A 13,409-nucleotide genomic window follows, 5' to 3' on the forward strand; every position below is an offset into this window, starting at 1 on the left:
TATTGGCGACACGAGAAAGAGAGACAGCGATTCGAGATTCACGAAACGTTAAACCGCGTGAGTTCGCAACGGAAGGTAAAAGGCGCCTGATTACTTCTCGAAGACGCGCGCGCGCGCCTCGCAAAAGGTCGTTAATTTCGCCCCTATGACAAAAAACAAAATTCCGCCACGCAGGAGTTGTGCGCGTTTACAACATCTTTCAGACGACACCAATTTCAAAAGAATCGGACCAAAACTGTAGTAGAAGATAGGAAAAAACTGAAAAACCTTCACGTTAGTATACTACGCTCGAGGATGACGCCCAGACGTCGCCAACCCCACATCATGTAGCCATGTCCCTAAGGTTGACAAATTTCACGGCCCTGTAGATACACGTACACCCGTTGCCTTTCTACAAGAGTTCAGCCAGCCAGCCAGCCAGCCAAAGTGAGATTAAAAGCTACTTTTTACAAATAAATTTGCAAAAATGCGCTAAAAATCTTGATGTATTTTAAGCAAGTCCGCATTAGGCTACTTTTTAGTAACATTAGTGTAGTGTGTGAATTATTTTCTTCGCCTTTACTTAAATAAGTCTACAACATTGCGCAAAAGACCAACTTTGACTAATTCCCTTTGATTTTCGATTGAGACGACTGAGACTACAAAATGAATAACCCAAAAGTAGCAAAATATTCCAAAATTTGAATCTTGAATACGCAGCTCATTGATCACCCAAGAGTTTTTCGATTTTCCCGCCTCGCCTCATGATTTCAAGTTTCATCAAGATATCGAAATGATTTCAAAGATATTTTAAAAGAGCGATAATATCATTTAAAGATGATCCTTATGGTGTAGTTTAAAAAGAATACTTCCCTCATATGTCATAAATGCCATATGAGGTGTGCAATTATCGCTCAATTACAGCGATAATTGCATTGTAGAAAGCGAAAGAGCCCTGCGATAATTGCACTGTCCATATCCATGGCAACTGGCAACTCCTTTGGACAATTTCACAATACACCGACAATTTATAAGTATAGGTAACGTCAGTTTGACAAGTAATGCTTGTTCGGGAAATATTCCCCTAAATTACACTCGTGCATCAAAATAAACCTGATAATTTTTTATTCAAGCAGGTTGTCAGTAAAAAACTGCATTCGGTAATTTTCATATTTTGTTAAAAGAGCTCTCCACCTTCGGTGTCGGGCTCTTTCGCCAAAATATGAAAATAAACTCATGCAGTTTTTAGACAACATGCTTTCAAAAAAATTATCGGTAATTTTGATGCACTTGTGCAATTACCTACGATAATTTAAAGAGATTCCAAAAAAAGTTTTTAAAGACTTTGTTAAACTTAAAAAAAAATCAAAAAATTTAAAGAATTGATACTGGTAAGGCTATAGGTATGACTTCAGAAATGTATAAAAGAATTTTTTCCAGAAGATGCCGAAATTTATTTTAATTTTCTTTCTTTTTTACTTTCTATATGCCTTTTTGAACTTTTCGTTTTGTTTTTGTAAGAATTTCTATCTTAATATACACTGTGCCCGAGATAAGGAGAGCCACTCTGGGCATTCTAGAAAGGGTAAGAGATACAAATTTCGGAAAAAAGTTGCACAAATTGCATCACCGCTGCATCTTTTGCCCAAGAAAACGAAAGAATGGAGACCATGTGGAGACTACCACGCGCTTAACGGACGAAAAAATTATATATATAATTATGTATATAAATAAAATATATAGGGTGTTGCGCCAAATCTCACATATGGTAGTCCAAACATTTTTTTAACCAGGTTACTGGATTCTACGCAAAAATATCTAAACTAAACCATGATATGATAGCATCCCAAAAAGTCAAACTTTTTGTTTTCACTCTGTATCTCGAAAACAAACGTAGCTAGATTGATTCTGATTCTGCTTGTGGTATTAAAAGTTTCACAAAAAGTGGCACAGGATCGCGAAAACCGCAAGTCTTTATCATTAAAAACAGTTAAGATATACTGCAGTCGCAACAAAAATAGAACACACGCGACGGTCACACCCGATGGTCCGAAGTCAAACCCATTAGTAGTATCGCGGATGTGTGAACACGTGGATTTCACAATTTGGCATACCATCAAAAGTCACCCCCGGCCAGGGGCGGGAATTCGAGGCAACACTTTTCCGGGACTTGGAGCACCTCGCATGGTTCAAACCTCGGTTCAAACGAATACGGACGACAGCACACCACCTTTAACTAAACGGCATGGTGGAGCGATTCCACCGACAAGTAAACACTTCCATCCGTTGCCAGGAAAAGCAAGTATGGACTCAAGCACTCCCAATAGTACTTCTAGGGATACGAACTACTTGGAAGGAGGACATCAAGGCAACTGCAGCGGATATGGTATATCGACAGAGTTTACGACTCCCGAGAGAATTTCTAGCACCATCAACGCAAGGAAACCCGCTAGACCCTCAGACTCGCCCTCAGACATACAGGGTGATTCCTATAGTACCTGCCACCGTTTTGGAGCGTGTAGGTGGTGCGTAGGGGAGTATTTTGATATAGGACACTTGGGGTCGGAAATCTAAAATAAGGGTGCCAGAGCCAAATTTACCTTCTGGAATTTCGCGCCTGTAGGTAGGCAACCCAACCGGCCGGCGGTGCACACGGAGCGATCTCAGGCGGCGATGTGTGGCTGACACTTGATCAGAATTTTTTTTAAACCCACGAAATCCCGTCTGCAACGACGCGTATCAAGTGAATAAACACTATGGCAATAGTATAATAATAGTTGGCTAGATGTAGGAAGTGCATTGAGAACAACGGTGGCCACGTTGAACACTTGTAAACGTTATTGCTTTTGACTGTTGTTTTCCCTCCTTCCCTCCCATGTCGCTTCCTCGCGCTAACTCGCTCTGCATCGCTCCGCGCGAAACGTCGGTCGGTTGGGTTGCCTACATACAGGCGTGAAATTCCAGAAGATAAATTTGGTTCTGGCGCCCTTATTTTAGATTTCCGGCCCCAAGTGTCCTATATCAAAATACTCCCCTAGGCACCCCCTATACGCTCCCAAACGGTGGCAGGTACTATAGGAATCACCCTGTATAATGTATGTATATGTATGTAACGCAACTACGAGGTTACATGGAAAACCTACGTCTTACGGCAGCACTCAACCACGACACGAAGAGAAAACCGTTCACTCGCAAAGACGCAGACACAGCTACCCAGGTATACGTCAAGAGTGGATGCAGCAAGAAAATCGTTACAACCACCATACGAAGGACCGTCCCCCAGTATTGGACCGATCGGACAAGCTGGTTACCGTAAAAAAAATGGAAAACAAAGGACAGTATCCAGCCACCAGTATACAAAGAAACCGAGGCAGAAGACGCGACGAAAAACGAAAACCAATGCCACCCACCAAAGATAAACCAACGACAGCCACAGACCGAGCCCTCGTACCGTTTCTAGAATGCTCATGGTCGCCCTCGTGGTCGCCTTTCTTATCTCTTTATTTCGATTTCTTGCATGCATTCTTCATCACACATTCACACCAGTTTTTTTTGCATTATTCCGTTGTGGTACTGTCTTATGCTCATCTTAGTAAGTTTTCAATATTGTTCCATTATTTTTCCGCACTAGACGGCAGACAACAAAAGATTCCTAATTAAACGGGTCTGAATTCCTTTTATAATGCGTTTTGCGTTACTGTTCTAACATATCGCCATCTAAACTAGAGGTTCGCATTATCCAATTGACATGGCAGGAACCACGTCTATTTACAAGTATACTGTCTTCCCTATATTTACATTTCTTGTTATGTTTGGAAGGTTCGCAGTCATTAGGTCACACGGCGAACCGAAATTAGAATTGTAAATTTCACCGTTTCACTGTGTGTGTAAGTTCATTACACTATTCTGCCGATCATATACCTACGTTTGTGGCAGGTTTCCTGAATTTAAGATTAATTACGTACCTACACATTTACATCGAAAAAAGCACATGCTGCGTGAAATAATTAAAACAATTTGTCTCATTTCCCATTAGAAAAGAAATTCGAAAAATGTTGCCAAAAACCGCAATTAGAATTTTAAGGTTCTCATGTTTTTTTTTTTCATTTCTCACGGTGATTTGTTGTGTGTTGACGTGACGTGTTGCTGTTTTTGCCTTGCAATAAATTTTACAAACAAAAACAAAGCTTATTAAACTTTTCCACTAGCAAATTTAGCTTTGTTTTGGAAAAGAACTAGTTTCCGATATACAACAATTTTGAATGATTTTGAATTCGCTCTAATGATCGCCGAATAGGTGTAGAAATCCTGTAGCATAGACAACCAACATTTGAATATATCGCACAACTTGAGATTGCGAACCACCTCCTTGAAGAAACCGACAGAGCCCGATGTGATGTTGGTTGCTTATGCTGCAGAGTTTACCTGATCATTACTTTTGTCAATGACCGTGAATCACCATGAATCACCAATCGCCTTTTGTCCTGTATTCAATAAGCAAAATTCCAAAAATGTGGCCGCGATCAAATTTCGGACGAAGACTGGATTTTTGTCTACTGCATTGATTCCTGCAGTTTTGGAAGAGGGTCGCAGTGAAACACCCACTTTCGCCGCCTGTGATAATCCGCGAAATATAAGTCATTTAAATGCTCCTGAGCCATAATGGGCGATCAAAAATGAGTGGCGGTCCAGTCACCTTTGGAAGTTGAAGTTAAGTAACGAGCGAGCTGTCGAGTCGCCTTTGGAAGTTCAATTTAAGTACCATTTCTCATGTAAACAAAAATTCCAAAGGTGACTCGACAACTCATTATTGATCGCATAGTATTATTTTTCCTCCCCAGTTATTTGACAGACCAGCTAGTTAAGAGTAATCGGGAGCTGCTCCAGTACTTTCTAAGGGACGCAGCGGTAGGAGACGAAGTATTCGAAACTGCCAGTAAAGGTGGAGCTTAAAAGTGATAAAGTATCACGTGCTATCCCTACCTTACACGCGTATAGTAGGTACGGTTTTGGTCAGAAGTAATGTCCCTCGATTATCTCAAGTGTAGCACATAATTAATATGCCGGATCTCCTGTGAGATTTGAGCTTCTTTTCAACATGTCGAGGAAAATGCCTAAGATTGAAATGAAATTGAACTAAATCACGGAGAAACTGACACATTGGTACTTTTTCTACAGTTGCAGTTTCTAAGGGAGGACATTACTTCTGACCACGACTGTACCTACTCCGTTGTTCAGTCATTTCATTTCAATGTGACATTGATAAGACAATTGAATAAGGAATTATTTACACATATGTAGGTACTTACTCGATTTATTTCTTGTATTTCATACTGTCCCGTTACCCGTAGATGTTCGATTACTATCAATTTAAGTCCGTAAGTGTCGCTTACCGGACTGTTATTTATACACCAAATTTGACAGCTTCAAACAATTAATTAAAAACCCCAACATAAATTTGACCATAATTATTTATTTGGAACGTAAAAGAACAATTTGTGGTTCCCGCACCACTAACGCCTGGGTTATTACTAGATATCGAGTTAGAGTTTGATTCCCTCTGAGGCTCTGCTGTATATAGAGAACTGCAATGAAATTTTCGCCATGAATTGATTTATTGGAAAGCGGGATCGAAAGATCACCTTTGAAACTCGATCAGGGTAAACGCATGTTTTGAGATCCATAAAATACCTCCAAACCCTACCCACACTTAACCCTTAAAAAAACCCTTAAAGGGTTGAAAATGCCTATTGTTGTTTTTTGGGAATATGTATCTTTAAATCAAAGCTAGTTAGGGAAAAATATGAAGATAGAAAAATTAAAGCATATATAGGTAGGTATATATTTTCCTATAAAACCTACCTATATATTTTCCTGTACCAGTGGCGAAGTTATGATATTAATTTTGGTTATTTTTAAAAAGACTTTAATTTTTTAATTTCTGATTGAAATAAAAACAAATTTTTCAAAAATATTTAGTTCTTTAAGTCACTATGCCAAACAAAATTTATATATGTTACGGCCAGGCAATTGATAACCAAATAAAGTCACGGATATTTAACAATTTCAACATAAATTAGGACCTCTAAAAATGTTATTTTTGCCATGCACGCCATTTCTGGATGCGGCGCCACATCTGGGCTTTTCAACATAGGAAATATTATTTTGTTTATACTGTAGACCAGGAAGAAATATAACAAATGCCAGATTAAGGACCTTGACGTTCTCAACCAGCAATATGTAGTACAGCAAAATTTAAAACAAGGATTCTAATTTAGCATAGCTTTCACCGTTTATGTATAGTTTCATTATACTTTCTTTACAAAGGCCTCAAAGCTGGAAAGTAATACTGACCCCATGGCCCGGATGATTTTCATTTTTAGGTTCAAATATGGTTGAATAATAACTTACCAGTCCAGGAGTGGACCAAGACATGGACCCCGAAGGGATTCTAAAGCAAATTTTTTGCAACTGTTCGTCAGGCGTTTGCAAATAAGCATGCTTGTGGCGAAAAATTGTAGAATTGTAGACAGTTAAAGATTCTGACAAATTAATAATTTAATATACAGAAATATCTAATCAGGTAACTAATTAAAAACTTATGCTATGCTAAGTAGGTATTCATTTGCCTAAACGGGACTTATTTTAGTTTAATTACCTCAAAATAAGTTACCCTACCGCACTGCATAGATACCTACTGACTACAATATATTATCGTTTTAATGTACATATTTAAAAATGGATGACTTAAAAAAATTAGTACTTACGCCACTGTTATGATTTTTTATTTCATGAAAATAGGCAAGACGAGATGAATGTTTTTACCTAAATATTTTTGAGAAATTTCTCTAGATTTCACAAAAAAAAATAAAAAATTAGATTTATTTTTTAAAATGCCAAAATTAACATGATAACTTCGCCACTGGTACAGCACCATACCTATATACGCTTTCATTCGTCTATCTTCACATTCTTTTGCAAATAGCGTTGTTTTCAAGATATTGACAAAAAACTAAAAAAAAAGTCCGATTTTCATCCCTTTCAAGGATTGTTTGGAGGTGACAGACACGGCTGTTCACTTATGGGGTTTGGTGGTATTTTAAGGACTCCAAAATCAACTTATTTACCAAATTTCAGCTTGTCACTAATTTGTTCACGGTTAGACTGGGTCGACCCTGACGCTTTATGGTGTAATCGGGGTTGGAAACTAATGGAAAGTTTCCACAATTTTTAACATAAAAAGAGATGTATGACAGATTCCCACATCAAATTTAAAAACAATTAATTTCTCTACAAAATGATATTTACCTCGAGCTAAAGTGCAACTATCAGTGTTCGAAGCATTGTGTTGTGAATTTTCAATCGTTTTTAATAAATTTACAATATTAGCGGTCATTTTTGGAGATCCATTTTTTGGTATATTAATCAGCAGAATATCTACTCAGTTATTTTTTGATTGACAGAAATTTTATATAAAGGTTTTTATGGGGAAACGGAATAGATTGACTGGACTAGTAGGTATACAATATATTGTAAATCGCAGTAATTTTTATAAAGAATTAAGAAATAACGAAAATATACCAGCGCACGCCTATGGCTGCTCACGTCCCCAGCATGTATTTTCGAAATCGGTACCATCGTCCATCGCCATACATTGGATGCTGCACACTTTCAATTTCTCACTTCAAATACCTTATGTTTGGTGGAAAAAATTTGTTATCCGGTACGGCGCTACTTCTATGTAAAAATAATTATACTCTTTCGTAGGCCGGGTGGTTTATTACTCCTAATTCTGGGACGTACTATAAATAAATTTGAATGTTGTACGAAATGTAGCAAAAAAATTGCAAACATTCTGACGGAAAGACCAACCTTAATTACATACCTATACCTTTGTGCAAATTAGGCACATTAATTCTGAAGAACAAAAATACTGTTTACTTTTAATAAAAATTGTTGTTAATTTGAGGGTTCAAAATTGTGCTAACCAACGATAAATTTCGAATAATTTCAATGCTACTTTGTTTTGAGGTATAACAATTTTATCGTTGGACGGAATTGTCTCACATTTGTGTCCCATGTAATAATTGCCTAGGACGCAAATGAAGCGAGCGAAAGGTTTCCGACACATAATCACAGTTAAAAGATAAGAAAATTCCTTGCATTTTTAGCACCACCCATGAATGCATTTGTCTCACAAGTTTCTCTGTCTATATAAAAGTTCGGTAATTTGCCGTAATGTGACGCTAAGATACAGAGTTAAATATTGGCAAAACAGTGCTTCCGTTCTCCCCATAAAATTACAAAAACTGACTGTTTTTTTAATGATCTTTTTCAATATACTAATAAATAAAGAGCTAATGTATGCCTCTCTAATAGTAAAATTTTCATTTTTTGCTTTTTTAAGAAGAAATTGATCTTTAAAAATCACTAAAATGTCGCAACTTTAACGCCGTATATTTTGTTTTTTTCGCTTGTTTTTAAAAAAATGGCATTAGAGAAGCACGGCGGCATTCTTGATGAATCGATATCAATCAACACATCAGTAAAATACCTTTGTCATACCTTAAATTTATAGGGACAGAGTAGAGTGTTTAGGCAGTTAATATACGGAGTCCTGATGCCTCTTAAGATAAATTTTAAAAAACACCTCCGTCGTATTAGGACCAGATTACTTTTTAAATTCAAGGCTTGACGCACTGTTAAAAGTCTAATTTAACAAAAATGCGTCAAATAAAAATAAGATGAAATGAAAAACCAGTGTGCCACTATGCTACTCCTTTTCCAAATAATTTGGTATCGACGCGCAATTAGTTCAAATAAATAGTAACGTTCGATGCATTTTTATTAAGGTCATAGATGCGATTAAAACGAAAAATGTTTATTGTTAGCAGGCAAAGGTTGTGCAATATCATCAACTTTAAACACGACCTTCTCTAATGTTAGCATAGTTTATCACTGCATTATTACTGAATTATCTAGATTGTAAATTTAAGTACGCGGTAATTTTGTTTATTTTTAAGATTTAAATTTTCCCAATGTTTGTGCACTGATAAATTACCCGATTCAAATTTTTTCTACGCATCTAGATTTATGTTTGTGTTTAATTTTTTGGTGAAAATGTGATCGCACGAACTTATTGAAACCTTGACCTTTTCTGCAAGTTCCCCGGCAGTAATTGCACGTAATTATCGGATGTTCGATTTTCTCATCACTTGACTGGGCCAGTCATCACTTGACTTGGCCAGTCATCACTTGACTGGGCCATGACCAACACAGTTGATAATGATGAAAAGTACTACCTATAGTATTACTATGGAGGTATCCTAGTTTTTTCCCCTGTATCGCGACCTTGCGATTTACTGTATCCTCTAGCTTTCTTTATCCACACTCTGCGTTTTTGGAACATTTTAACATACTTCTAGTCAACACTGGTTCATGTGTATAATTTGGAGAGGTCTCCCTGCAGCAGAACTGAGAAAAAATCTAATTTCAAAAATCTAAATGGTTGAAGTGTTTTGATCCCCCATTCAATTTTTGTCTGATCTATGATCGTATTTGGTAATATTCAGGTTTGCATTGTCGTTATAGATCGGAGAATAGTATCAAAAGGCAAAAGTCTAGCGTATCCTTTCCGGTTTCCGTGTGATAATGATGATGATAAGGTTCTCCGTCTCCACTGCTCTCTATCGATTACCATTTTGCTTCTCCTCTTCCCGAAGATCCGAGTTGGGGACTGTTTTAATTCCGGAAAATGTAATATTCGTAGAATCCATTTTTCTTTAATTGAGTAGATTCCTCTGGCCTTCTTCATCCTGACGCTGTTAATCCCAAAGAATGCCTCCGCCTCACTTCCTGGTGAGTGCTCCGAGGTGCCTCGGACATGCACCCACTCATCCACCCTTCCAGATACTCTTGGTACAGGGTTGACTACTTATCCCGGAAGTACCTCGGCTGTCCAGGCCTTAGTGAAAACAGGGTTTACCAGGGGTAGGTAAGATATTGACATTAAAGAAAATGGCAATTTCATGTAAAAAACTGAGTTTTTAGTCTTCGAAATTTCTTAAGTTTAAATTTTTAAATTATGCACTCGTAAAAATGGGTTACCATAACTACAGCCGTTTTTAAGTGATTTTCAAGATACCATTTGCATCCGCCATTTTGTTTAAAATAACTTAAAAACCATAAATTGTAGATATCGCGATATATAAGATCAAAGGAACTGAAATTCACGTAGAATCCAAATAATAGGGGTTGCCGGTATTTCCTGTGCCACTATTTTCAAAATATTTTGCATCGATTTGGCCTTCCGAGTAACTCCTAAGCACAAGTTTTCAAAAACCTACCCATTCCACATTCCATGAAACGTTTAACTAAAGCTCCTAAAAAAAAACACCCTGTAATGAGCACGATAGAACTCATTTATCGAAAGCGGGACAACCTGTCATTTACCAGAATCACCCGTTGGTGATAGGTAGTTATTAATTAATTAGGTCAGTTCTCTTATTTCCCCTGTAGGCCAATCACGGCCAGATACTCCAACTTCAAAGCCTGATGGAATGATATCGACAAATTCGGCATTAGTTGCACTTCCTTTGCATGTTACCTAAAGCGTACACTAAATTACATATTGACATAGGTATATAAAGTTCGATCCGCGAGTTGAATTATACAACGAAGTAATTGCATGTAAAAGTAATGGCTTGATTAGCGCACTTCTATACTCACGACTTGCTACGACCATTTTCAAGTTGCAGTAAAGTTGTTCAGATTTGTAATTGGTTTTATTATAATCTGCGCTCGCAGATGAAGCAAGCTAAGTAAATGGGTTAACTGAGTTTTAATTTATGAGGGAACAAAGTTTTAAAATAACACTTTTAATAATAAAAGCTCTCCTACATACAGCAATTAATGTATTAAGAGTTGGTACGTGTAAATTACTTTAAGGAATTGTTGTAATTTGTAGCTACGTAATGTACTCGGTGCTTACAAATGTTACCTAATAAGGTAAAGCTCTTAGTAAATGAGCTTTTTTTCTAAAAGGACACAATGCCAACGTTGCCAGAATAAAGTTCTGTTTACGTTTTCTGTTTCAATTTTTAAATGAAGGATGACTATCATGAAGCTTCCAATAAATTTTCATCTATTCTGAACTCACATTTTGCGACGTAGTGGTCGTTTTTTTCTTTTCCAGTTTGGTGATGGTTTCTTGTTTGCGTCCTACGATTGTTCCAAAGTATTGTTGTTTCTCCAACAAAATTAGTTAATGAATTAAGGAATCTAGACTAGGACCATAATTTTGCAATTGTTTCTAGTCTAAGACAATGGAAAATATAGGAGGAGAGCACAACATTTAGTTTCCTTGAATCGAGCAGTGTATTCTGCCGGTTCCCCGACGAAGTTATGGTAAATATTGTTCAAATATTTTATTGTTGTATTAATTGCGATCGAATACCTACAAAAAGTTACCTTAATGCACTGATCGGAAATTCATCTCGAACCATGAGTGTGGTTATATGTAAAACCACAATCGAAAAATCGATCTTGAATATTGAAACTTCGGGATATTTTATATAGGCGTAATTTTTAGCAGAGCTGAGAATACCAAAGTATTCGAATGTCGTATTCAGATACTTTTATGTTAATCCAATCAATGGAGAACTAAAATTCATTAAATTGAGAAGTCACTTACAATTACAATTTATAACCTAACACAAGCGCATCGAAGTTGGAACTGACTCGAAACACTATTCGCTTTGCTCATGTAGCAAACAACATTCTTTCTAAAATGTTCTCGAGCAAACACGTTATATTTCTCGGAAAGATTACGTCACATCCGCCTCCGTTTTTGATCGCCGATGGCTAATCTTTCATGACGCCTCGATGTCTATCGAGAATTTTGAATATTCGCTACAAAATATATGGCGTAAGAGTTTTCAAGTTTAGATACTGCAAAATTTCTTCGAGGCAATAAGTAGGTAAAACATATTATGAAACTCCTCGTGAAACTCACTGCCAGAATGATGAAACATTTAACGAGTACTCTTCTTTAAAAATTAAGGAGAGTTCAATGGAAACTCAGATTTTTACCGCCGGCACGTTAATAAAGGAGATATTGCATTGGGGTAAAAAATGCCCCCCCCCCCCAACTACTTTTTTTGATGGAAATAAACGTTTTGAAGCACCACGAATCCGAATAAAACAAAATCTTGATTATGTGAGTATGTCTGTCGGTCTGTCTGCACTCTCATTTCCGGCCAAACGGTTGAAGCAATTGGAACCAAATTCGATAGACATATTCTTAGATATAAAAGTAACAACCTGAGTTAACACGCAGACACATAATAAATCTTACTCATTTAATGGTGTAGAAAACACACTGTTAAACTCCATTTTTTAAATGGATTAAATTCAACAAGATTAAAAAAAGTTGTAAAAATTGTAAAAAAATTGTGCGGATTTTTTTGCATTTTTTTGGTTTTTTAATCTTTAAAATTGTTTTTTTTTAATCTATTTTGAATTTTTTGAGTCGCTTGAATCTTTTTTTTAATATCATCCCTGGCTTGCTATAGTTTTGAGAAGATAATTTAGTATGCTGTCTGTTTAGACAAAAATATACAGTGTTTCATTTAAAAAATGAGGTTAGGTCTGATAACCCTTATATGCTTATTTTGAAAACGGTAGATTATGCCACAATCTTTAGCAATAAACACATTTCCGATAACTTAATAAACAAAGAAATTGTAGGCTATCTAAAAATTGGAAAATGGAACTTTTGCCCCCTTATCTAATGGTTTTGTCCGTCTCTTCCTCGTCTAAACTTCCAGAACGCAAAGGCAGAGCGCTGTCAAACCGATCACCGATCGATTTCTATGAGTTCAAGGATCTCAGTGTTATTGAATATGAGCCGGATGAAAAGTCGGGTTTCCGAACACGAGCTGAGAGGCTAAAAATTCCTCTACTGAAAATCGTATGCCATTCTTTGTACCTTTTAAATTTTCATTAAATTTACAACTAGAATCGCAACAAGGTGCCTTGGGCTTGCCTATTTTCAAGCCGCTTTGCGTCTCGGTTTCGTTACCTCTCAATTTAAAGCGTATAAATATCAGCGTCGAATTTCGAGTATGTAGGTCATGGAATGCAATACCAACACATTTAGCTAATGATAACACGGAAAGATGAGTACGTGAAAGTAGATAGTGGCCTTTTTTTCTCGGTAAATTAAATCGCGGCGAATTTAAATGACGGTAAAAGTGGCAATTCAATAAAGCGGCAAACAGACCAATAAAAACAAAACGACGCCGCCGGCAGCCGCCTTCCCGTTCGGTTTCGTCGCATTTAAATAAACGAACTCGCAGCTTGGGAAATTGTATTAGATTCCGAATCATTTTTCCGTTGAAGTTTTATTACGGAAGTGTTTTTTTGGCCTT

Source organism: Photinus pyralis, unplaced genomic scaffold, assembly GCF_008802855.1.
Source record: "Photinus pyralis isolate 1611_PpyrPB1 unplaced genomic scaffold, Ppyr1.3 Ppyr1.4_LG4, whole genome shotgun sequence".
Lineage (NCBI taxonomy): Eukaryota > Metazoa > Arthropoda > Insecta > Coleoptera > Lampyridae > Photinus > Photinus pyralis.